Below are 24,321 nucleotides of genomic sequence, written 5' to 3' on the forward strand. Positions count from 1 at the left end.
GTCTAGGAATAGCGCTGAACCTATACATGTAGAGAATGTGCTGTCTGGGAATAGTGCTGAAATGTATACATGTAAATAATGTGCTGTCTAGGAATAGCAGTGAACCTATACATGTAGAGAATGTGCTGTCTACGAATAGCGCTGAACCTATACATGTAGAGAATGTGCTGTCTAGAAATTGTGCTGCACCTATACATGTAGAGAATGTGCTGCATAGGAATAGCGCTGAACCTATACATGCAGAGAATGTGCTGTCTAGGAATAGTGCTGAACCTATACATGTAGAAAATGTGCTGTCTAGGAACAGCGCTGTATCTATACATGTAGAGAGTGTACTGTCTAGGAATAATGCTGAACCTATAAATGCAGAGAATGTGCTGTCTAGGAATAGTTCTGTACCTATACCTGTAGAGAATGTGCTGTCTTGGAATAGTGCTGAACCTATACATGTAGAGAATGTGCTGTCTAGGAATAGCGCTAAACCTATACATGTAGAGAATGTGCTGTCTAGGAATAGTGCTGAACCTATACATGTAGAGAATGTGCTATCTAGGAATTTTGTTGAACCTTTACATGCAGAGAATGTGCTGTCTAGGAATAGCACTGAACTTATACATGTAGAAAATGTGCTATGTAGGAATAACGCTGAACCTATACATTTAAAGAACGTGCTGTCTAGGAATTGTGCTGTAACCTATACATGTAGAGAATGTGCTGTCTAGGAATAGCGCTGAACCTATACATGTAGAGAATGTGCTGTCTGGGAATAGTGCTGAAATGTATACATGTAGAGAATGTGTTGTCTAGGAATAGTTGTGAACCTATACATGCAGAGAATGTGCTGTCTAGGAATAGTGCTGAACCTATACATGTAGAGAATGTGCTGTCTAGGAATAGCGCTGAACCTATACATGTAGAGAATGCACAGTATGGGAATAGTGCTGAACCTATACATGTAGAGAATGCACAGTATGGGAATAGTGCCAAACCTATACATGTAGAGAATGCCCAGTATTGGAATACTGCTGAACCTATACATGTAGAGAATGAGCAGTCTTGGAATAGTGCTGAACCTATACATATAGAGAATGTGTTGTCTAGGAATAGTGCTAATCCTATACATGTAGACAATGTGCCTCCTAGGAATAGCGCTGAACCTATACATGAAGAGAATGCACAGTATGGGAATAGTGCTGAACCTCTATGGGTACAAAGTGCACTAGCTTTAAATAGTGCTGAACCTATACATGTAGATAGTGTGCTGGCTTGGAATAGATCTGAACCTCTACATGCATAAAGTGCTCTGGCTGGGAAGAGGTCTGAAACTATATGTTCAGAGAGTGGACCACCTAGGAATATGGCCAAACCTGTGAATGTAGAGACTGCACAGGCAGGGAATGGTGCTGAACGCCTGCATGTACAGAATGTGCTGACTGGGAATGGTGCCTAACCCTTGTATGTACAGAATGCTCCAGCTGGGAATGGGGCAAAACTTTTGTGTGTACAGAATGTGCCAGCTGGGAAAGGGCTGAACCTCTGCAGGTACAGAATGCGCCACCTGGGAATAGAGTTGAAACTATGTGTATACAGATTGTGTCAGCTGGGAATGGTATGAAACTTATGCATGTATAGAATGTGCCAGCTAGAAATGGTGCCAAATATATGCATATACAGAATGCATCATATAAGAATGGTGCTGAACCTTTGCATATAGAGAATGCGCTAGCTGAGAATGGTGCTGTACCTATGCATCTAGAGAATGCACCAGCTAGGAATGGTGCCAAACCTATGAATGTAGAGAATGGGCTAGCTGGGAATGATGCCAAACCTCTGCAAGTACAAAATGCACCAGCTGGGAAAGGTGCTGAACCCCTGCATGCACAGAATGTGCAGCTGGGAATGGTGCTGAACCCCTGCATGTACAGAATGTATCAGCTGGGAATGGTGCTGAACCCCTGCATGTACAGAATGTGCAGCTGGGAATGGTGTGAACCCCTACATGTACAGAATGTATCAGCTGGGAATGGTGCTGAACCCCTGTATGTACAGAATGTGCAGCTGGGAATGGTGCTGAACCCCTGCATGTACAGAATGTATCAGCTGGGAATGGTGCTGAACCCCTGCATGTACAGAATGTATCAGCTGGGAATGGTGCTGAACCCCTGCATGTACATAATGTATCAGCTGGGAATGGTGCTGAACCCCTGCATGTACAGAATGTATCAGCTGGGAATGGTGCTGAACCCCTGCATGTACAGAATGTATCAGCTGGGAATGGTGCCACATTTCTGCATGTACAGAATGTATCAGCTGGGAATGGTGCTGAACCCCTGCATGTACAGAATGTTTCAGCTGGGAATGGTGCTGAACCCCTGCATGTACAGAATGTATCAGCTGGGAATGGTGCTGAACCCCTGCATGTACAGAATGTATCAGCTGGGAATGGTGCTGAACCCCTGCATGTACATAATGTATCAGCTGGGAATGGTGCTGAACCCCTGCATGTACAGAATGTATCAGCTGGGAATGGTGCTGAACCCCTGCATGTACAGAATGTTTCAGCTGGGAATGGTGCTGAACCCCTGCATGTACAGAATGTTTCAGCTGGGAATGGTGCTGAACCCCTGCATGTACAGAATGTTTCAGCTGGGAATGGTGTTGAACCTATACATGTAGAGAATGTGCTGTCTAGAAATAGTGCTGCACCTATACATGTAGAGAATGTGCTGTATAGGAATAGCACTGAACCTATACATGTAGAGAATGTGCTGCATAGGAATAGCACTGAACCTATACATGCAGAGAATGTGCTGTCTAGGAATAGTGCTGAACCTATACATGTAGAAAATGTGATGTCTAGGAATAGTGCTGTACCTATACATGTAGAGAATGTGCTGTCTTGGAATAGCGCTGAACCTATACATGTAGAGAATGTGCTGTCTAGGAATAGCACTAAACCTATACATGTAGAGAATGTGCTGTCTAGGAATAGTGCTGAACCTATACATGTAGAAAATGTGCTGTCTAGGAATAGTGCTGAAACCTATACATGTAGAGAATGTGCTATCTAGGAATTTTGTTGAACCTTTACGTGCAGAGAATGTGCTGTCTAGGAATAGCACTGAACTTATACATGTAGAAAATGTGCTATGTAGGAATAACGCTGAACCTATACATTTAAAGAACGTGCTGTCTAGGAATTGTGCTGTAACCTATACATGTAGAGAATGTGTTGTCTGGGAATAGTGCTGAAATGTATACATGTAGACAATGTGTTGTTTAGGAATAGTTGTGAACCTATACATGCAGAGAATGTGCTGTCTAGGAATAGTGCTGAACCTATACATGTAGAGAATGTGCTATCTAGGAATAGTGCTGAACCTGTACAGGTAGAGAATATGCTGTCTAGGAATAGTGCTGAACCTGTACATGTAGGGAATATGCTGTCTAGGAATAGCGCTGAACCTATACATGTAGAGAATGCAAAGTATGGGAATAGTGCTGCACCTATACATGTAGAGAATGCACAGTATGAAAATTGTGCTGAAGCTATACATGTAGTGAATGTGCTGTCTGGGAACAGTGCTGAACCTATACATGTAGAGAATGGACAGTATGGGAATAGGGCCGAACCTATACATGTAGAGAATGTGCAGTATGGGAATAGGGCCGAACCTATACATATAGCAAATGCAAAGTATGGGAATACCGCTGAATGTATACATGTAGAGAATGTGCTATATAGGAATAGTGCTGAACCTATACATGTAGAGAATGCACAGTATGGGAATAGTGCTGAACCTATACATGTAGAGAATGAGCAGTCTAGGAATAGCGCTGAACCTATACATGTAGAGAATGCACAGTATGGGAATAGTGCCGAACCTATACATGTAGAGAATGTGCTGTCTAGAAATAGCGCTGAACCTATACATGTCGAGAATGTGCTGTCTAGGAATAGCGCTGAACCTATACATGTAGAGAATGCACAGTATGGGAATAGTGCTGAACCTATACATGTAGTGAATGTGCTTCATAGGAATAGCACTAAACCTATACATGTAGAGAATGTGCTGTCTAGGAATAGCGCTGAACCTATACATGTAGAGAATGCACAGTATGGGAATAGTGCTGAACCTATACATGTAGAGAATGCACAGTATGGGAATAGTGCCGAACCTATACATGTAGAGAATGCACAGTATTGGAATACTGCTGAACCTATACATGTAGAGAATAAGCAGTCTTGGAATAGTGCTGAACCTATACATATAGAGAATGTGTTGTCTAGGAATAGTGCTAATCCTATACATGTAGACAATGTGCCGCCTAGGAATAGAGCTGAACCTATACATGAAGGGAATGCATAGTATGGAATAGTGCTGAACCTCTATGGGTACAAAGTGCACTAGCCTTAAATAGTGCTGAACCTATACATGTAGATAGTGTGCTGGCTTGGAGTAGATCTGAACCTCTACATGCATAAAGTGCTCTAGCTGGGAAGAGGTTTGAAACTATATGTTCAGAGAGTGGACCACCTAGGAATATGGCCAAACCTGTGAATGTAGAGACTGCACAGGCAGGGAATGTTGATGAATACCTGCATGTACAGAATGTGCCGACTGGGAATGGTGCCAAACCCTTGTATGTACAGAATGCTCCAGCTGTGAATGGGGCAAAACTTTTGTGTGTACAGAATGTGCCAGCTGGGAAAGGGCTGAACCTCTGTGGGTACAGAATGTGCCACCTGGGAATAGAGTTGAAACTATGTGTATACAGATTGTGTCAGCTGGGAATGGTATGAAACTTATGCATGTATAGAATGTGCCAGCTAGAAATGGTGCCAAATATATGCATATACAGAATGCATCATATAAGAATGGTGCTGAACCTTTGCATATAGAGAATGCGCTAGCTGAGAATGGTGCTGTACCTATGCATGTAGAGAATGCACCAGCTAGGAATGGTGCCAAACCTATGAATGTAGAGAATGGGCTAGCTGGGAATGATGCCAAACCTCTGCAAGTACAAAATGCACCAGCTGGGAAAGGTGCTGAACCCCTGCATGCACAGAATGTGCAGCTGGGAATGGTGCTGAACCCCTGCATGTACAGAATGTATCAGCTGGGAATGGTGCCACATTTCTTCATGTACTGAATGTGCAGCTGGGAATGGTGCTGAACCCCTGCATGTACAGAATGTATCAGCTGGGAATGGTGCCACATTTCTGCATGTACAGAATGTGCAGCTGGGAATGGTGCTGAACCCCTGCATGTACAGAATGTATCAGCTGGGAATGGTGCCACATTTCTTCATGTACTGAATGTGCAGCTGGGAATGGTGCTGAACCCCTGCATGTACAGAATGTATCAGCTGGGAATGGTGCCACATTTCTGCATGTACAGAATGTGCAGCTGGGAATGGTGCTGAACCCCTGCATGTACAGAATGTATCAGGTGGGAATGGTGCCACATTTCTGCATGTACAGAATGTGCAGCTGGGAATGGTGCTGAACCCCTGCATGTACAGAATGTATCAGCTGGGAATGGTGCTGAACCCCTGCATGTACAGAATGTGCAGCTGGGAATGGTGCTGAACCCCTGCATGTACAGAATGTATCAGCCGGGAATGGTGCTGAACCCCTGCATGTACAGAATGTGCAGATGGGAATGGTGCTGAACCCCTGCATGTACAGAATGTATCAGCTGGGAATGGTGCCACATTTCTGCATGTACAGAATGTACCAGCTGGGAATAGTGCTGAACCCCTGCACGTACAGAATGTGCAGCTAAGAATGGTGTTGAACCCCTGCATGTACAGAATTTGCAGCTGGGACTGGTGCTGACCCCCTGCATGTACAGAATATGCAGCTGGGAATGGTGCTGAACTCCTGCATGTACAGAATGTATCAGCTGGAAATGGTGCTGAACCCCTGCATGTACAGAATGTATCAGCTGGGAATGGTGCCACATTTCTGCATGTACAGAATGTAACAGCTGGGAATGGTGATGAACCCCTGCATGTACAGAATGTATCAGCTGGAAATGGTGCTGAACCCCTGCATGTACAGAATGTATCAGCTGGGAATGGTGCCACATTTCTGCATGTACAGAATGTAACAGCTGGGAATGGTGATGAACCCCTGCATGTACAGAATGTATCAGCTGGGAATGGTGCCACATTTCTGCATGTACAGAATGTAACAGCTGGGAATGGTGATGAACCCCTGCATGTACAGAATGTATCAGCTGGAAATGGTGCTGAACCCCTGCATGTTCAGAATGTATCAGCTGGGAATGGTGCCACATTTCTGCATGTACAGAATGTATCAGCTGGGAATGGTGCTGAACCCTGCATGTATAGAATGTATCAGCTGGGAATGGTGCTGAACCCCTGCATGTACAGAATGTATCAGCTGGAAATGGTGCTGAACCCCTGCATGTACAGAATGTATCTGCTGGGAATGGTGCTAAACCCCTGCACGTACAGAATGTGCAGCTAGGAATGGTGCTGAACCCCTGCATGTACAGAATATGCAGCTGGGAATGGTGCTGAACCCCTGCATGTACAGAATGTATCTGCTGGGAATGGTGCTAAACCCCTGCACGTACAGAATGTGCAGCTAGGAATGGTGCTGAACCCCTGCATGTACAGAATATGCAGCTGGGAATGGTGCTGAACCCCTGCATGTACAGAATGTGCAGCTAGGAATGGTGCTGAACCCCTGCATGTACAGAATATGCAGCTGGGAATGGTGCTAAACCCCTGCATGTACAGAATGTATCAGCTGGGAATGGTGATGAACCTTTGCATGTACAGAATGTATCAGCTGGGAATGGTGCTGAACCCCTGCATGTACAGAATGTATCAGCCGGGAATGGTGCTGAACCCCTGCATGTACAGAATGTTTCAGCTGGGAATGGTGCTGAACCCCTGCATGTACAGAATGTATCTGCTGGGAATAGTGCTGAACCCCTGCATGTACAGAATGTATCAGCTGGGAATGGTGATGAACCCCTGCATGTACAGAATGTATCAGATGGAATGGTGCTGAACCCCTGCATGTACAGAATGTTTCAGCTGGGAATGGTGCTGAACCCCTGCATGTACAGAATGTATCAGCTGGGAATGGTGCTGAGACCCTGCATGTACAGAATGTTTCAGCTGGGAATGGTGTTGAACCCCTGCATGTACAGAATGTATCAGCTGGGAATGGTGCTGAGACCCTGCATGTACAGAATGTATCAGCTGGGAATGGTGCTGAACCCCTGCATGTACAGAATGTATCAGCTGGGAATGGTGCTGAACCCCTGCATGTACAGAATGTTTCAGCTGGGAATGGTGCTGAACCCCTGCATGTACAGAATGTATCAGCTGGGAATGGTGCTGAACCCCTGCATGTACAGAATGTATCAGCTGGGAATGGTGCTGAACCCCTGCATGTACAGAATGTATCAGCTGGGAATGGTGCTGAACCCCTGCATGTACAGAATGTATCAGAAAGCAGAAATGCAAGCAACCTCCAACCCCTAACACAACCCAAATGACACATAGCCCACAAAGTCAGTGTGCCACTCAACCACAGCCCATAAGGCATAACAACGTACCCAGCACTTTAGTCATAGGTGACTCTATAGTCAGGCACACTGATGTTCCACTCACCAGGCTAAACAAGGAGAAAGTTAATGTCAGCTGCCTGTCGGTGCCAGGATCTGCCACATAATGCACGCACTCAGGTCACTCCACAAAAAGAACAAATATGACTCTTTCATTGTCCATGTTGGTGTGAATGACCCGAGACGTACCTCCCTGGACTACATGAAAAGAGACATGAAGGAGCTCTCTGATCTTGTAGCCCAGTCAGGTATAACCCTGACCCTGATTAGCATCCTGCCATCACTCAGAATGATACCACAGTACAAGGACAAAATGACTGACTTCAACAATTGGCTAAGCTACTGATGTCATTCTAAGGGGATCCAGTATCTGTCTGTCTGGGATGACATGATTGATAGACCATGATGCTTTGCCAGAGATGGCCTGCATCTGTCGCCCTTGGGATTCTGGATACTAGCTAAGGCTCTTGCCACCCCTATAGTGCCTTTTTTAGGCAAGGTTCAAATGACAAACTCACCACTGTAACAGGTACAAGCAAGCAAAATCTGAGGGTAATACTATGCAATGCTAGAAGTCTAAACCTCAAAATGCACTCACTCGAGGCACTCTTTAAAATGGAGAACATCGACATCTGTGCAGTGACAGAGACCTGGTTCAAGGCTCCAGACAGCACCCCTGCATTACCAGGCTATAATTCATACCACACCTTTTGGCCACCTAACCTGGACTGAAACACTAAAGGCAGAGGTGTGTCCATATTCATTAAGGATATCCACACCTCCAGGCCAGTTGCTCAGCATAATGCATCCGAGATTATTCAAGTGCAACTAACTCTAGGCAAGACCGCAGTCCAAATTGTAGCTTGCTACAGATCCCCCACCATGCCCCAGGATTTCCACTGCTCATTTCTTGATACACTGGAAAATATTAGGGTACAACCTAACACCCTACTAATGGGCAATTTCAACTACCCCACCATTAACTGGGAAAACTACTCATGTACCAACTCTTTTGCTGAATGTTTTCTGGAATTCATAAATTCCAATGCCTTGGATCATCTTATCCACATCCCCACCAGGGGCAGCAATATCCTAGACCTGGTCATTACCAACATGGGCAACTGGTGTTCCACACCAGAGGTCAATTCCTCGTTGGTCAGATCCGACCACAAGCTAATCACCCTAGACATCCACATCCCGCCCCCACCCCCCATTAGGGAAACCACAGTAAAAAATTTCTCCAAAGCCAACTTCACGCTTCTTAAGTGGCAAACTTCACGACACCCATGCAGATGGACAATAGAGGTACGACTGATGAATCCTACACAAATGCACTTTATAAGCACTTACACGAGTGCGTGGATCGTGTAATCCCTAACAGAACCAAGATGCTATCTTCCAAGAATCCAAGAAAAGGAAGCCAATCTGGTGGTCCCCTGCCATAAACAAACTCTAACACAGAAGAAAGAAACTGTTGCAAAAAAGAGTAAAATCCCATGATTGGAGGAACTCCCTGGTCAGCCTCAGTAAAAAGCTGAGATGCAATTTACATTTCTTTGTATAGTTGAGATTTAATTGTAGTGTTGTAATTGAGTACTTACTCACTTTTAAATAGCCTTGCATTGTTTGTAATATGCCTGCTTCAAGTTTTTGTATCATTTGCATTTAGTGATCCACTCACTGATATGTTTTTAAGTACTGTATAGTGTCAAAAATCATAGGTGATTGTTTAACTTGCTTACTGTAATAGATTCATGGTTGCTAACTCCTATATGCATGTAGGCTTGGTGAGTGGCCTATCATGCTTAGAGTAAGAAGGGGTCAACCACGCTGATACAGGCAAAGTAAAGTGCCTGGACAAATAGGTACAGGATCTGCTGGTACGTTTGGATGTCCATACTTTTAATACAAAGAATGAAGCCAAAGGATGACTTCTGATTTTTTTTATTACAAAAGATACCCTAGGAATACTTTAATAAGGGGAAATCCGTTCTGTAATTAAAACATTTAACAAAACCAAATATTTCATCTGACATTGCAAATTTGCAGTTGTTTTGGCCTCCTTGCCTGCCTGTCACTTCTGCCTGCCTGCCTGTCACTTCTGCCTTTTTTATAGTGGTATCAGAATTTCTTGCTAAGCATTTATGCTCAGAACATTTAGCTTTCTTTAAACTAGTAGCTTTTGCTGTTCATCTGCTTAACATAAAAAGCAGTAATATCAGTGTATACTGTTTGCCTAGGAACTAAAATTGCTATCAAACAGCCATCGCAGACATTTAGTCTAAATCTCATCATTTTGTCAGGATAGCTGAGGTTTGGTTTTTAATATATGCTCTCAGTAAAAAAGAAATTAAAAAAATTGACAGGAAGAAACACTGCCGATTTGTAACCTGAGTATATTATATGCAGTACAATGGTCTATGGCTGTGTCTGGTTGTATGCCTTATTAATTATTTAAAAGACCCTCCTCCTTCCCCTCCCCTCTATTTCTGTGTAATGAATATTAATAATATGTTTAGATAGGATAGGGACACATTTCAGTGTCAGACAGGAAGAATCTGTTTCTCGGGTGGTTTATAGAAATCTAAGAAAGCACCTTAAATTATTTATGTTTTTGAGATTATATTTTTTGCTTACCCTGAGAACATTGAACACAAGGTCTATCCACTGAGCCTAGCAGTCAGTGGTGGAGTCTGAAACAGTACCAGAACCATGAAGCTGGAGGTAAGGGATGTGCATTCTCACACACACACACACACACACACACACACACACACACACACACACACACACACACACACACACACACACACACACACACATACATACCATACCTCTCAACCTCTTAGAGAAAGAAATCTGGACAAAGCCATAAATAGAAGTGAGACAAAGGCCCAAAAATAGGGACACTTTTTAAATATTGTTGTTACAAACTTAGAAAGTTGATAGAATAACAGGTTTTACATTAGCATAACTTTTCTGAAGGGTATGAAGTTTGAAACTCAAATATGTGTCATTATTTTCTAACTTCACTCTTGGACTGCGGTGGTGGTGCTGCGGTAGCATTGTTGCCTCACAGTAAGAAGTTGCCCCGTTCGATTCTCAGTTAGACCGTCTTCTGTCTGGCGACATGCGTGAATGGGCATTCCTTCATTGAAGGTTGTGCGTCAGGCCCGGCAAGTTGGCACGTAAAAATCTACTGCCAATCATTAGCAGACTGAAGTTCCGCTGTGGCGACCCCTAACCGAGAAAAACCGAAAGACACAACAAATTTTCTAACTTCACTCTTCAATGATTTGTCACTAATATGCCAGATAATCAAAATTTTAAGAAAATTGGACCAAAAATATAAGGCAAAAATCTGGACATTTTGTGAAAATCTGTACAGCTGAAAGGTATGAACAGAATATTGGTGGTGCAGGGGAACTGGTAATAGATATTATTCATGATTCTAGCCTTATAGTGGATACAGTGACAGCTTGTATCTCTGAGCTAAACAATCTATAGTGTTTGAAGCTGAAAATGAATGTTACAAATATACAGATGAAAGGGGTACTACTGCCAGCTGTTGGTGAGATACCTTTTGCCAGACTTGGGCAAATAACTCAGGTTATAGTTTTTGAGACAGAAACAAGACATGGTGAAAGCAGAAGTGCTGACTGTAGGAAATTGTAGAATGGTTTATTTCAAGTGTGTGTGGTGTGTGTGTGTGTCTTATCCAGAGGATCTGTATATGTATGCATTTCTGTCTGGTAACAATAGTAATTTTCACAGAGTCTGTGTATGTCAAGATTTCTCACTGTAGCTACCTATCACTAAGCAGAGTGTGTGTGTGTGTGTGTGTGTGTGTGTGTGTGTGTGTGTGTGTGTGTGTGTGTGTGTGTGTGTCTGTATGTATGGCATACCTTTCAACTTTTTAGTGCAAAAAATCTGGACAAAGCCAGAAATAATGGCAAGTAGAATTCCCTTTGCTAATTGCATAATAATGTTAATAAATTCTATTCTTCAATGGTCTATCTATGCAATTAGCAAAGGGAATTCTACCAACGCCCTAGCTAGACATACTCTATTAAATCTTGAGCATAAATTTCTATTTATGGTTATTGAAAAAGTACCTGACAATGAAAGAGGGGGACCTATTAGCTTGGGACTCGAAGAAAAAGAAGTTTTATGGCAATTGAAATTCAATGCTTCAGTTCCGCCAGTCTCAATGATTTAATTTCTATCAAAAGTATTCTGAAATTGAAAGCTTTACTTAGATAGGTTAAACAACTTATATTGTTTTATATATTTTATATAGTTGATTAATTTAATAATATAGTCATATGATTGTTTTACGTTTTTTGTAATTTACGTTCTATTACTTTAAAATGAGGTAAGGTAGCTTTAGGAAATGATGTCATTTTTTAAAATTATTTAAGGACTGTTTTTTTGTACATGAACTGTCTGAAGAAGTTTACACATTGTCAGTAAACGAAAGCGCTAACATACTTTTTGGTGTTTTAGCGCCGTGCTTTTCTTTTTGATTTTACATGACTTGATGGTTAAGTTAATATGAGAATCGAAGTTAAGATTATGATCTATTGTGACACCTAGAAGTTTGGTGGTAGAGTCACGGGATATTATTGTCCCATTTTTAGATGCTATATCGAAGTCTAAAGTAGAGGATTTCTGTGTAGGTGTGAATAGTATTAATTTAGTTTTTTGGGGTTAAGAAGGTGACAGTATTAATAGGACCAGTTTTCAGCTGCTGTAAATACTTTTTGGGTATTAGTCTGTAGCTCAGCTGGGGATGGTGCTGAACATATCAGTGTTGAGTCATCTGCATATTGAATGCAGGTGGTTTGTGGAAGGGACATATTTAGATCATTAATAAATACAGAGAAGAGGACTGGTCCAAGAATGGAACCTTGTGGGACTCCAATTTTAATGGGAAGCTGAGAGGATATGTGATTGTCCCAAAGAACTGCCTGCTGTCTATTTTCTAAGTAGGAATTGAACCACTGGATTGCCTGGGAGTCTAATGCCAGATATTTAAGGATGTTTAGTAAGAGTTTATGGTTAACCATAAATAGCTGGCAGATGGAAGCTGGAACCAAGATGAAACTCAGTGAAACTCGGTGAAACTCAGTAAATAGCGTAACCAACAGTTTAATACACGCTTTCGTAAAAACTTCATCAGAATACAAAAAAGACCAGAATTCAATGCATTTAAATACTCACATAATTAACAACCAATTACTCAATTAAAATCAATTAACCTGATAGTTAAAAAGGTACATTCTGTTTTTAGCTAAAAAACCAAAAGGAATTAATTTCCTTGTTCACTTGTAATTTCCTATACTTTAAAAAACATTTTATATTTATATAATCATTAAGACCTGGGAACTTGTCAGAGTTAAGTTTTATCTGCCACACAGTTTCACGCTGTTCTAAGAAATTCTTGTGGTCTCCTGCCCTGAGATCAGTGTGTGCAACTTCCAAAACTGAGAATAAAAATTTTTTGTATCCATTACAAGTTTTTGTGTGTTTATACAAAGCGTTGCTTTCATCACACGTCTTGATGCTATAAATGTGCTCTCTAATTCTAACATTTAAACTCCGAGTGGTCATACCTATGTAATATGCAGAACAGCCAGAACATTGACCAATGTAAACCACCCCCTTAGTTTTGCAATCAACATAACATGGTACTTTAAATGTCCTATCAAAGTTGTCTATCTTAATATAAGGTCCCTCAGAAATGAATCGGCACATGTTGCAGCTGTGGCAAGCATGCATACCAATCCTATTGATGTTGATGGTAGGTGGCACTGAGGTAGTGTTTTCCAAAATTCCCTTTAAATTATACTTATTCCTAAAAACAAATTTAGGACCACCCCCTAGTGTCCGTCTGATGTCCTCATTGCCATTGATGATCTTCCAGTTGTCAATAACAATCTGCCTGATCAAGGATCCATCAGAACTGGTATCAAAGGAACACAAGCTGTCAACATTGTAACCATTCCCTTGATCATGCTGTTGATGGCCACTGTCAAAAGAACTTGGAAAATCTATTATAGATCTAAACATGCTGTCACGTTTGCTGAGAATCTCTTCACTAACCAAAGTTAACCCCTGTATGTCATACCCTCTATGTATGAATAAAAACAAAACTGTGTGGAATTCTTCTATCAAATCACCCCATTTGGATGTCATCCTACTCACTCGTATAAACTGCCCTCGGGGGATGTTCCTGATGGTATGCTTAGGATGATTACTGGAATGATGCAAATACCCATTGGTGAAGGTCTCTTTGCGGTAAACCTTGCTGTGAATACGCTGTTCATCTACATCCCAATATAAACATACATCCAAAAAATTCACCATAGTACCAATGTTTCCCAAGGTGAATTTTACATAGCTGGAAATGGAATTCATTACATGGAAAAACTCATTAACTACAATGGAATTGCCTTCAATAATGAAAAATAAATCATCAATGTAACGACAAAAAAATTGGATGTTGAATTGACGTTTCAAAATGGGTAATGCTTCACACTCCCAAAGGGCCATGACTGTGTTTGCAAAAGCGGGAGCTGCCGGAGATCCCATCGCTACCCCCTTCTTTTGTCTGTAGTAGCTGTTACCAAAAAGAAAAATGTTCTCTAAAACTAATTCTAAAAACAATCTAATGGTTGAAATGGCCCCAGCAGTGAACCTACCACCTATTCTTGCTAAATATTCACAAACTGCATCAATCCCTTCTAAATGGGGAATGCAAGTATATAAAGAAATAACATCAACTGTGAAAATCACATGCTTAGAAGGATCAAAAATGTGCTCCTGTAAAAAGGCACCAATTTTACTCAGAAAGTGCCAAGAATCTTTCACATAAGATGGTTCACTCAAAAGAGTGGGACCTAAAATTAAATCAATCACTAAGGAAATACCTTCAGTGATAGAATGTGGGCATGAAACTATCGGCCTAAGGGGTGGATTGTTTACATTTTTGTGGGTTTTTGGAATTCCAAAAATCACCCCTATGCGTGGCTCTGTCACTACGCAAAAATCATACACCTCACTTGTAATGTCCCCTGTCATAAACAGACTATATAACTCAGAGTGTATCAAACGCACTCTACGTTTATAATCAAAAAGAGTAATACTTTCGTATTCCTCTGAGTTGTTAATAATTTCTAACATTTTTGTCTGATAAATATTCTGGTCCATAATCACAATGTTGCTACCTTTGTCACTTTTCATGAACCTGAAGCGATGACATAAAGACTTCAGATTCATGAGGGCAACCCTTTCAACCGTGGATAAATTATCTACAACATGCCTCTTTGCACTCAAAGCTTTGTTTACATCAGCAATGCATTGTTCCTCAAATACTTTAATAGTATTGTGCAAACGTGGAGTAAAGGTAGAAGGTTTCACCAAAGACTTTTGAGGTTGTCCCTTATTGGCCAAAAAATGCAAAGTGTATTTAACATTCAGTTTTCTACAAAACTTCTTGATATCAATAATAGTGTTGGTCAAATTAGCCCTGAATGTGGGAATGAAATTCAAACCATACTTCAAAACATTAAGTTCATTTTCAGAAAAACAATGCTCTGTCAGATTAATTATATTGAACTGATCAAAATTCCTTTCTAGGTTTCGTCCGTTGAAGAACTGGACCCCAAAAAGGTCCGGCTGCGGGTCAGGACAGTGTTCCTTTGATGTTGACCTCCCTTTTTGTTTAAAAAAGTAGAATTAGAATTAGAACCAGAATTGGTATTGCCCACTGCATTGTTACTAACTTTGACTTTGGGTCGAACTGACCCTTCAACATGGGCAAATTGTCCATCAGTTTCAATGTCAGTGCCCTCATTACCAATAATGACATCGTCGGTAAAAAAATTCTTAGCATTATGGGAGTCAACCCCTGACTCCTTGGTCAGCCGTCTGTCAGAGTCATTGTCAATTAATTTATTTTCCGTATGCATAGACCTGTATCCCACACCGTTACTGTTGACCCCTACTGGATCAGATGCTTCGTAAACAAGTGTGGAACGCCCAAAAGTATGAGAAGCCTGTTGCTTCGAGGTGAAGCGACTGTTCGTTTCACCTCTTGAACCCCTTAAAAACTCTTTGTTGGCAAAATTATCGTAAGCTGTACCACTGTCATAAGCGATAGTATCACGGGTTATCTTGACCCGTTTACGGTTGATAACCTCCGCTGTATGTTGTTCCAACTCCTTGTGCAATACAGTGAAAAGTTCTCCAACCTTACTGTCACCCACCAACTCCTTTAACTCATTTTCTAACTGAATTATTTCGACTTTTAAATCAGCCATTTTGGTGACATTATTATCAATTAACAAATTCAAAAAATTCATGCCCACAGTGTTGAAAAAAACACTCAAAGTTTTGAAAAAGGGCGACTTTTTAGTAACTCCGTTAGGGCATTTGAAAAATCTCAGGCCCTTGGGGACAATGCCCAAATCAACACAATGTTTGAAATAGCTATTTTCAATATCCAAAGAACGATGTCTTTTTAACAAATTTACAAGCAGATGTCGTTTGTTGCTAACGTCAATATGGTTAAACCCACGTTTATGATTACCTTGTTTGCCGAACGGATTCTGAATTCCGTTGAGAAAACCCTCAATGGTTTTTGTTCCTGCATGGAGGTCCAAGGAAGACTTTTCTCATGGTCGAGACGCCACAGCACGGCAATAATCCCTTTCACGACGGTCTTCTGTCTCCACCACTGTGTTCAATTCAAGAAATGAAGCGTTCGGACTCAGTTGTCTTTCAATACGTGGTTTAGTCATCGGAGAACGTTCTTTCTCATTGGACCTCTGCATTAAAACCTTCAATGAACTCTTTATATCTAGTAAAGTGGCCATGAATAGCTCACTCAAAGTGTTAGTTGCGGAGTTCGGTATGTCATGCACAGTCAAATCCAAAAGTTCATCATCCCTCACATCAGCCATGGCGAAAAAAAACCAAGAAAAAAAAGAACGCCAATAGGACAAATAACACAAATAGCTGGCAGATGGAAGCTGGAACCAAGATGAAACTCAGTGAAACTCGGTGAAACTCAGTAAATAGCGTAACCAACAGATTAACTTCACTCTTGGACTGCGGTGGTGGTGCTGCGGTAGCATTGTTGCCTCACAGTAAGAAGTTGCCCCGTTCGATTCTCAGTTAGACCGTCTTCTGTGTGGCGACATGCGTGAATGGGCATTCCTTCATTGAAGGTTGTGCGTCAGGCCCGGCAAGTTGGCACGTAAAAATCTACTGCCAATCATTAGCAGACTGGAGTTCCGCTGTGGCGACCCCTAACCGAGAAAAACCGAAAGACACAACAAATTTTCTAACTTCACTCTTCAATGATTTGTCACTAATATGCCAGATAATCAAAATTTTAAGAAAATTGGACCAAAAATATAAGGCAAAAATCTGGACATTTTGTGAAAATCTGTACAGCTGAAAGGTATGAACAGAATATTGGTGGTGCAGGGGAACTGGTAATAGATATTATTCATGATTCTAGCCTTATAGTGGATACAGTGACAGCTTGTATCTCTGAGCTAAACAATCTATAGTGTTTGAAGCTGAAAATGAATGTTACAAATATACAGATGAAAGGGGTACTACTGCCAGCTGTTGGTGAGATACCTTTTGCCAGACTTGGGCAAATAACTCAGGTTATAGTTTTTGAGACAGAAACAAGACATGGTGAAAGCAGAAGTGCTGACTGTAGGAAATTGTAGAATGGTTTATTTCAAGTGTGTGTGGTGTGTGTGTGTGTCTTATCCAGAGGATCTGTATATGTATGCATTTCTGTCTGGTAACAATAGTAATTTTCACAGAGTCTGTGTATGTCAAGATTTCTCACTGTAGCTACCTATCACTAAGCAGAGTGTGTGTGTGTGTGTGTGTGTGTGTGTGTGTGTGTGTGTGTGTGTGTGTGTGTGTGTGTGTGTGTGTGTGTGTGTGTGTGTGTGTGTGTCTGTATGTATGGCATACCTTTCAACTTTTTAGTGCAAAAAATCTGGACAAAGCCAGAAATAATGGCAAGTAGAATTCCCTTTGCTAATTGCATAATAATGTTAATAAATTCTATTCTTCAATGGTCTATCTATGCAATTAGCAAAGGGAATTCTACCAACGCCCTAGCTAGACATACTCTATTAAATCTTGAGCATAAATTTCTATTTATGGTTATTGAAAAAGTACCTGACAATGAAAGAGGGGGACCTATTAGCTTGGGACTCGAAGAAAAAGAAGTTTTATGGCAATTGAAATTCAATGCTTCAGTTCCGCCAGGTCTCAATGATTTAATTTCTATCAAAAGTATTCTGAAATTGAAAGCTTTACTTAGATAGGTTAAACAACTTATATTGTTTTATATATTTTATATAGTTTATTAATTTAATAATATAGTCATATGATTGTTTTACGTTTTTTCTAATTTACGTTCTATTACTTTAAAATGAGGTAAGGCAGCTTTAGGAAATGATGTCATTTTTTACAATTATTTAAGGACTGTTTTTTTGTACATGAATTGTCTGAAGAAGTTTACACATTGTCAGTAAACGAAAGCGCTAACATACTTTTTGATGTTTTAGCGTCGTGCTTTTCTTTTTGATTTTACATGACTTGATGGTTAAGTTAATATGAGAATCGAAGTTAAGATTATGATCTATTGTGACACCTAGAAGTTTGGTGGTAGAGTCACGGGATATTATTGTCCCATTTTTAGATGCTATATCGAAGTCTAAAGTAGAGGATTTCTGTGTAGGTGTGAATAGTATTAATTTAGTTTTTTGGGGTTAAGAAGGTGACAGTATTAATAGGACCAGTTTTCAGCTGCTGTAAATACTTTTTGGGTATTAGTCTGTAGCTCAGCTGGGGATGGTGCTGAACATATCAGTGTTGAGTCATCTGCATATTGAATGCAGGTGGTTTGTGGAAGGGACATATTTAGATCATTAATAAATACAGAGAAGAGGACTGGTCCAAGAATGGAACCTTGTGGGACTCCAATTTTAATGGGAAGCTGAGAGGATATGTGATTGTCCCAAAGAACTGCCTGCTGTCTATTTTCTAAGTAGGAATTGAACCACTGGATTGCCTGGGAGTCTAATGCCAGATATTTAAGGATGTTTAGTAAGAGTTTATGGTTAACCATACCAAAGGCCTTGGAGAGGTCTAAGAAGAGAGCTGAGGACAGCACGTTGTTATTATGATTTTTATTAATGTGGTCTGTGAATGATAAGAGTGTAGTAGTTGTGCTGTGATACGGTCTAAAACTGTGTTGGCAGTCCGCTAGGAGATTGTTTTGGAGAAGATGATCGAGCATTTGCCGATGAATGCATCTTTCCATGAGTTTAGCTAATGGAGAAAGTAGGGCTATGGAACAGAAGTTAGAGAGTTCATTAGAGTTACCCTCATTATGTAGAGGAATAATATGAGAGACTTTCCAGAGGGATGGGATAAAGCCTTCAGTTATGGTTCATTTTATTAAAATGGAGACAGGCTAGGCAAGTACTCCAACTGCAATTTGCAGATACTCAGCTGGGAGGAGGTCAGCTGAGGGTGTACATGGTTTACGTTTCATAAGTAGGGTGTGGATGAGACATGTTGAGACTGGCTGCAATTTGAAAGTGGGGGGTTTATTGGTCAGGGAGTAAAGTTCCTGGGTGGCAGCAGGTGACAAGGCTTGGCTAGGGATGTGACAGTGTCAGAAAAGAATTTGTTGAAAGTGTCAGCAATCTGGTTGGGTGTACTCTGAGTGAGGTTGGAAGGAGTACGTGTTTTAGAATTTCCTGGATGTAGTAATTTGTTGATACCTGACCAGAAGTTCTAAGGGTTTTGGTGTTGAGCATGTTGGAATTTCAAGTAATAATTTTTCTTGTCTAGGAGTATTAATTTCTTTGTTTAATTTGTAAGCTGCTTAAAGGTTTGGTGGTCAAACATGTTTTTAGTGATACACCATTTAGTCCATGTTCTATTTCTCTGTATCATTTTTTTGCTTGGTCTCTTGGGTTAGCCATGGAGCAGGTTTTGCTCTGGTTTTAATAGACCGAGTGGGGGCATGGTGGCTAAGAATTTGCAGGAATTTATTGTTGAAGTAGGAAACTGCCTCCTCAAGAGGTAAGTATTTTAGGGGAGACCAACTGCAAGCTTTGAGCTCTATTTGGAAGTTTGTTTGGTTGAAACATTTCTTATTCCTGCTTGTTCTGAAAATTGTATGGTTGGGGATATGGGTTTTTTTTGTCTGGTAATATAAGTGGGTAAGTGGTCGCTGATATCATCAGGTAGAAAGCCAGTGGTATAAGCCGGGGGATTACTATTGACTAAAATCCAATTGAGGGTGCTCTGTTTGAAGCTGGATTTATTAATTCTAGTAGGGGAGGTAATGGTTTGATTGAAGCCATAAAGGTTTATGTGAGAGGTTGGTTTGGGAGAAATGCAGCAATTCCAATCAATATTAAAGTCTGCTTGGAAGTGGAGAGCCAGCTCAGTATATTTTCAAGGATGTTAATATTATTGCCTGGGGGGATATAACAGCAGAGTATGTAAATGGATTTTTTTGTATTAAACTGTAGCTTGGTGATTAAGATTTCAGTATTACTTGGTGAGGGTGGTTTGGTATCTAGTTGGGTAACCAGTAATTCAGTTTTGTAGAGTATTGGTTCAAAGGTTCATAGGTAGGTACTAGGCTATTGGCTCTGGGGCCTATACAAGCCCAGCCAAAATGGTACCCTGGCTTTTGCCACCCAAGAAAATTATTTTCCTGTGCCACTGTCGAGCCACACAGGTGATCCCCTGGGTGAATTTCCTATTTCCCATCCAATCATCAAGATTTTTCTTGAAGAGTGCTAATGAGGAGCTTTGTTTGATATAGATAGGTAGTTTATTCCAGAGTATGGGAAGTCTCTGGGATGGGAATCTATCCCTCCGGCATGTTCTGTTTATTGTGGTGACAAGGTTTAGGTCCCTAGAAGGTGTAGCTCGGAGGGATTGGGATTTCTTTAAGAGGAGCATGTCCAACAGCTCTGGGTTTGACATAGCTTTGTATGTTAGGCAGAGATCACCTCTGAGTAGGAGATATGCGATGGAGTGAAGCTGGAGTTTTTTGAGACGGCCTGCGTAGGGCATCTGTTTGAGGCCAGTAATCCTCTTTGTGAGGTATTTCTGTGGCCTTTCCAGTTGTTGTATATGTCTTGTGAGGCAAATACCAAAAGGGGCATTGTACTCTATAATGGGTCTAATGAGTGATGAGTAGAGGGGAACACTGACCTCTTTTTTCTGGATGAGAAACCTTTTGTGATGAGGTGTGCCACATAGAAGGATTTCTTGACTACTGTGGCAATGTGATTATCAAAGGAGAGACTACTGTCCAGCTGTGTCCCAAGGTCTCTTATCACACTTTCGATGTTAAGTATACTACCACCTATGTTGTAGTTCATGGGTACAAAGTTTTTACTAAAGGGGATGACAATGCACTTTTTGGCATTGAGCTTGAGGTCATGGCTTTGACACCAGGCATATGTCTCAGTGAGGCCCTTTTGTAGGATGTCCACATCATTAGGAGTTTCGATTATGGCTCCAAGTTTGCAGTCATCTGCGAATTTAGTTAGCCAAAGACCTTCTATGTTAGCCTGTACTTCAGAGAAGTAGATACCGAACAGGAGATGACCTAGGATTGAACCCTGTGGTACTCCAATTGTCACTGGTCTGAAGTCGGATTTGGAGTCTGCTACTTTCACAGTGTGGGTTCTGTCAGTGAGCCAGTTGGCAGCCCATCTTGTGACATAGGGATTTATACCTAGTTTAGTGAGCTTATCTATAATTCCAGAGTGGGGGATGGTATTGAATGCCTTGGCGAGATCTGGATAGGCTGTGTGAACCACCCAACCCCTGTCTACAGCCTTGGTGACTAATATTGCTATGCCACCACCCTTTTTGATTAGACGGTCGTCTGAGGATGTTACCCCAGGTGGGATTATATCATTATCCTCAGTTCTTTTTTTCATACTCACTGACAGCAGTTAGCAAATGTAAGGGAGATGGCAGGTCCTTGTAATTGCTGCAGGTACTGCAGTTATTTTAGTTAACTCAATCATTTTTTATTTGCTTTGTTTTTTTCCCCCACATTTTCTAAGCACTGTTTTTCAAGAGTCATACTTGGAGGGAGGATGAGAAATGGTGTGTCTTTGTATCTTTCATGAGTTCAGTTTTATTACTTTCATCTTGATGAGTATCTGTGGAGGTTTAGACATGTTTCATGAGATTAATTAACATGGTAGCCATTTATTCTCTTTCCTGTCCTTGCTTTTTACGAATTTAATATGGTGATATGAAGCCCCAGGCTTCTTTTTCTCAGTTTATTCTCATTCATTAATATACCCTGTTGGAGAATGTTTGTTTTACAAGTGTTTTGGCTAATATTCTGCTCACTTTCTTATATAAATAATTTTCTTTTTTTCAAGAATGCATAATGACAATGCATCCCTGCAAAATAAAAAAAACAAATCTCTATAAGTATTTTCACAGTCCAAGGCTGAATTCTTTCTGGATTTTTTATTTTGTGGCTCTTCAGTTACTAGCACTGTATGTTCAATCTACAAACAGCCACTGTCTTAGGAATTAGATCTTGCATTTTGGAATATAAAATAGTGCAGCAAAGAGCACCAGTTCCTAAAATAATGTAGCATTATTAAACAGAAAAGGAAGAACTATTTTGTATTTATTCTTCATTGACCAGGTTAGTCACACTGGGAAATGTGGCCAGGGCATCAGGTAACTTACCCTACTATGTTTGATAGGTATGGTGGGATCCTTTACATCCACCAACTCAAGCAGATGGAACCTTTGTTTAACATCTCATCCAAAGGATGACACACTCAGGAGGCAGCACCCCCCTTATGTTACACTGCAATGTCAGCAATCCATCTAGCTGAGTGTGGGAATAGAACTCACAGCCTTCTTTACCAAAGATGAGTGTCCTACCTGTTGAAACTCTGACACTGCTAAGGGTAAATACTGGTGCAGACTAGTCTTGTGTGTACTGATGAAGCAAAAGAAAATATATACAAGACCTTCTGCGTTAGCTCCCCAAAAAGGAAAAAAAAACACAGCCTCTCATACCAATTTTAATGCAGTCCATAGGTGCATGTGACCACTTTCCTTCTTTCTGGACCCCTAGTAGAAGTTATACAGGCTTCTTCAGGATATTCTGAAATACCTTCTTCTCTTCAACAATACATTTCCCAGACATCTCCTGCATCAAGAGGTCAAGTTCTTTGAAGAGCAGAGCTATAACCCTCCCTTTATACATAATATTGAAAGAATAATTGCACATTAACAGCAGTTCCTATGGGCATTCTCTTTCATTAATGAAAAATATAGCTGTCCATCTTAAAGAGACAATACAATTTACACTATTTAGAGCAATTTTGTATTTTTTGCAGATGTCACTTACATTATTTCACTTGTTTTATGTTTGACACAATGTAGGCCAAGAATTCACCTCATGTCAAGTTAGATTGGAGAACTCCATGGACTTACTCCATGTCCAGGTTACATTGGGTAAGACCCCCATTCAAGTCCTAGCCAGTTATAGATCCTCCTCCATGGGTCATGATATCCACAAAGCCTACATAACCAAACTGAAGACACTGGTTATGGGGGATTTCAGTTATCCCACCATCAACTGGGAAACTAGCCCGAAGTCGCTAGCACAAAAGTTCCTTGACTTTGTGAATTCAAATGCCATGGAGCAAATTGTCCATACCATGATAAGAGGAACAGACATTCTAGATCTGGTCCTCACCAACATGTCAAACAGGTGCACTGCTATAACTGATGGACCCTCATTAGTTAAAACAAACCACAAATCAGTCACTTTTGAACTGACACTAACACCAGAACTCACAAAGGGTGAAATCAGACTAAAAAACTTCACCAAGGCAAACTATACCCTCTTAGGTGAAGGTATAAATGCATTCCAAGCCGTACCCCAAGCTGAAAGAAATAACTACAGCAAGACGTACACTACAGCCCTGTACAATCACTTGCATAAATGTATAAACTTGGCTGTACCAGATAGAATCAAAGCCCGAGCCTGAAGTCAAATCAAGCTGCCATGGTTGACTTCCAGCATCAATGAAATCTACAATAAATGCTAATGTTGCTGTCCAAGAAAACAAAGACAAGGAGCCAACAATGGAAAAGCACCCTCCTAAGCCTTAACAGCAAATAAGACAACTTGTCAATTCATTCAAGAGCTCCTTTCAGATAAACCTAGCAGGTACTGCCAAGGATAACCATAAAGCTTTTTACAGCTACGTACGTAACCTAAAGGGTAAGACCAAAGCATGTGCAGAACTGGTGGCCAGTGGTATCACAAATACTGACCCCACAGAGATAGCAAACCTGATAGTGGATAGGTTTGGTGAACATTTCACTCCCTTATCCCCTTGCAACAAGCCCTCCCCCACCCCACTCCTTAGATATTTGAAGAGCAGGTCCTCAAAGCCCTGTCCAGTGCAAAGAACATGGACTCTATGGGACCAGATGACATCCCAGGCTGCCTTCTAAACAGGCTAAAATATTAACGAGCATCACCACTAAGTACCTTTTTCAGTCATAGCCTAACCACAGGGTTTGTTCCTGCTGAATGGAGAACTGCTACAGTTATTTCCCTCCACAAAAGTGG

At 41.0% G+C, this 24,321-nt stretch overlaps 1 protein-coding gene and 1 gene segment (V, D, J or C); both read left to right on the plus strand.

Moving 5' to 3' along the window:
- The window catches only part of LOC122815226 (gastrula zinc finger protein XlCGF57.1-like), a 645,429-nt gene that overhangs the window by 566,154 nt on the left and 54,954 nt on the right, over window positions 1–24,321 (plus strand). The window lies entirely within an intron of this gene.
- The window catches only part of LOC122815134, a 133,916-nt gene continuing 119,842 nt past the window's right edge, over window positions 10,248–24,321 (plus strand). Inside the window, exon 1 of the V gene segment in view lies at window positions 10,248–10,340.

Source organism: Protopterus annectens, chromosome 11.part0 (assembly GCF_019279795.1).
Source record: "Protopterus annectens isolate FY-2018-M chromosome 11.part0, PAN1.0, whole genome shotgun sequence".
NCBI classification, from domain to species: domain Eukaryota; kingdom Metazoa; phylum Chordata; order Ceratodontiformes; family Protopteridae; genus Protopterus; species Protopterus annectens.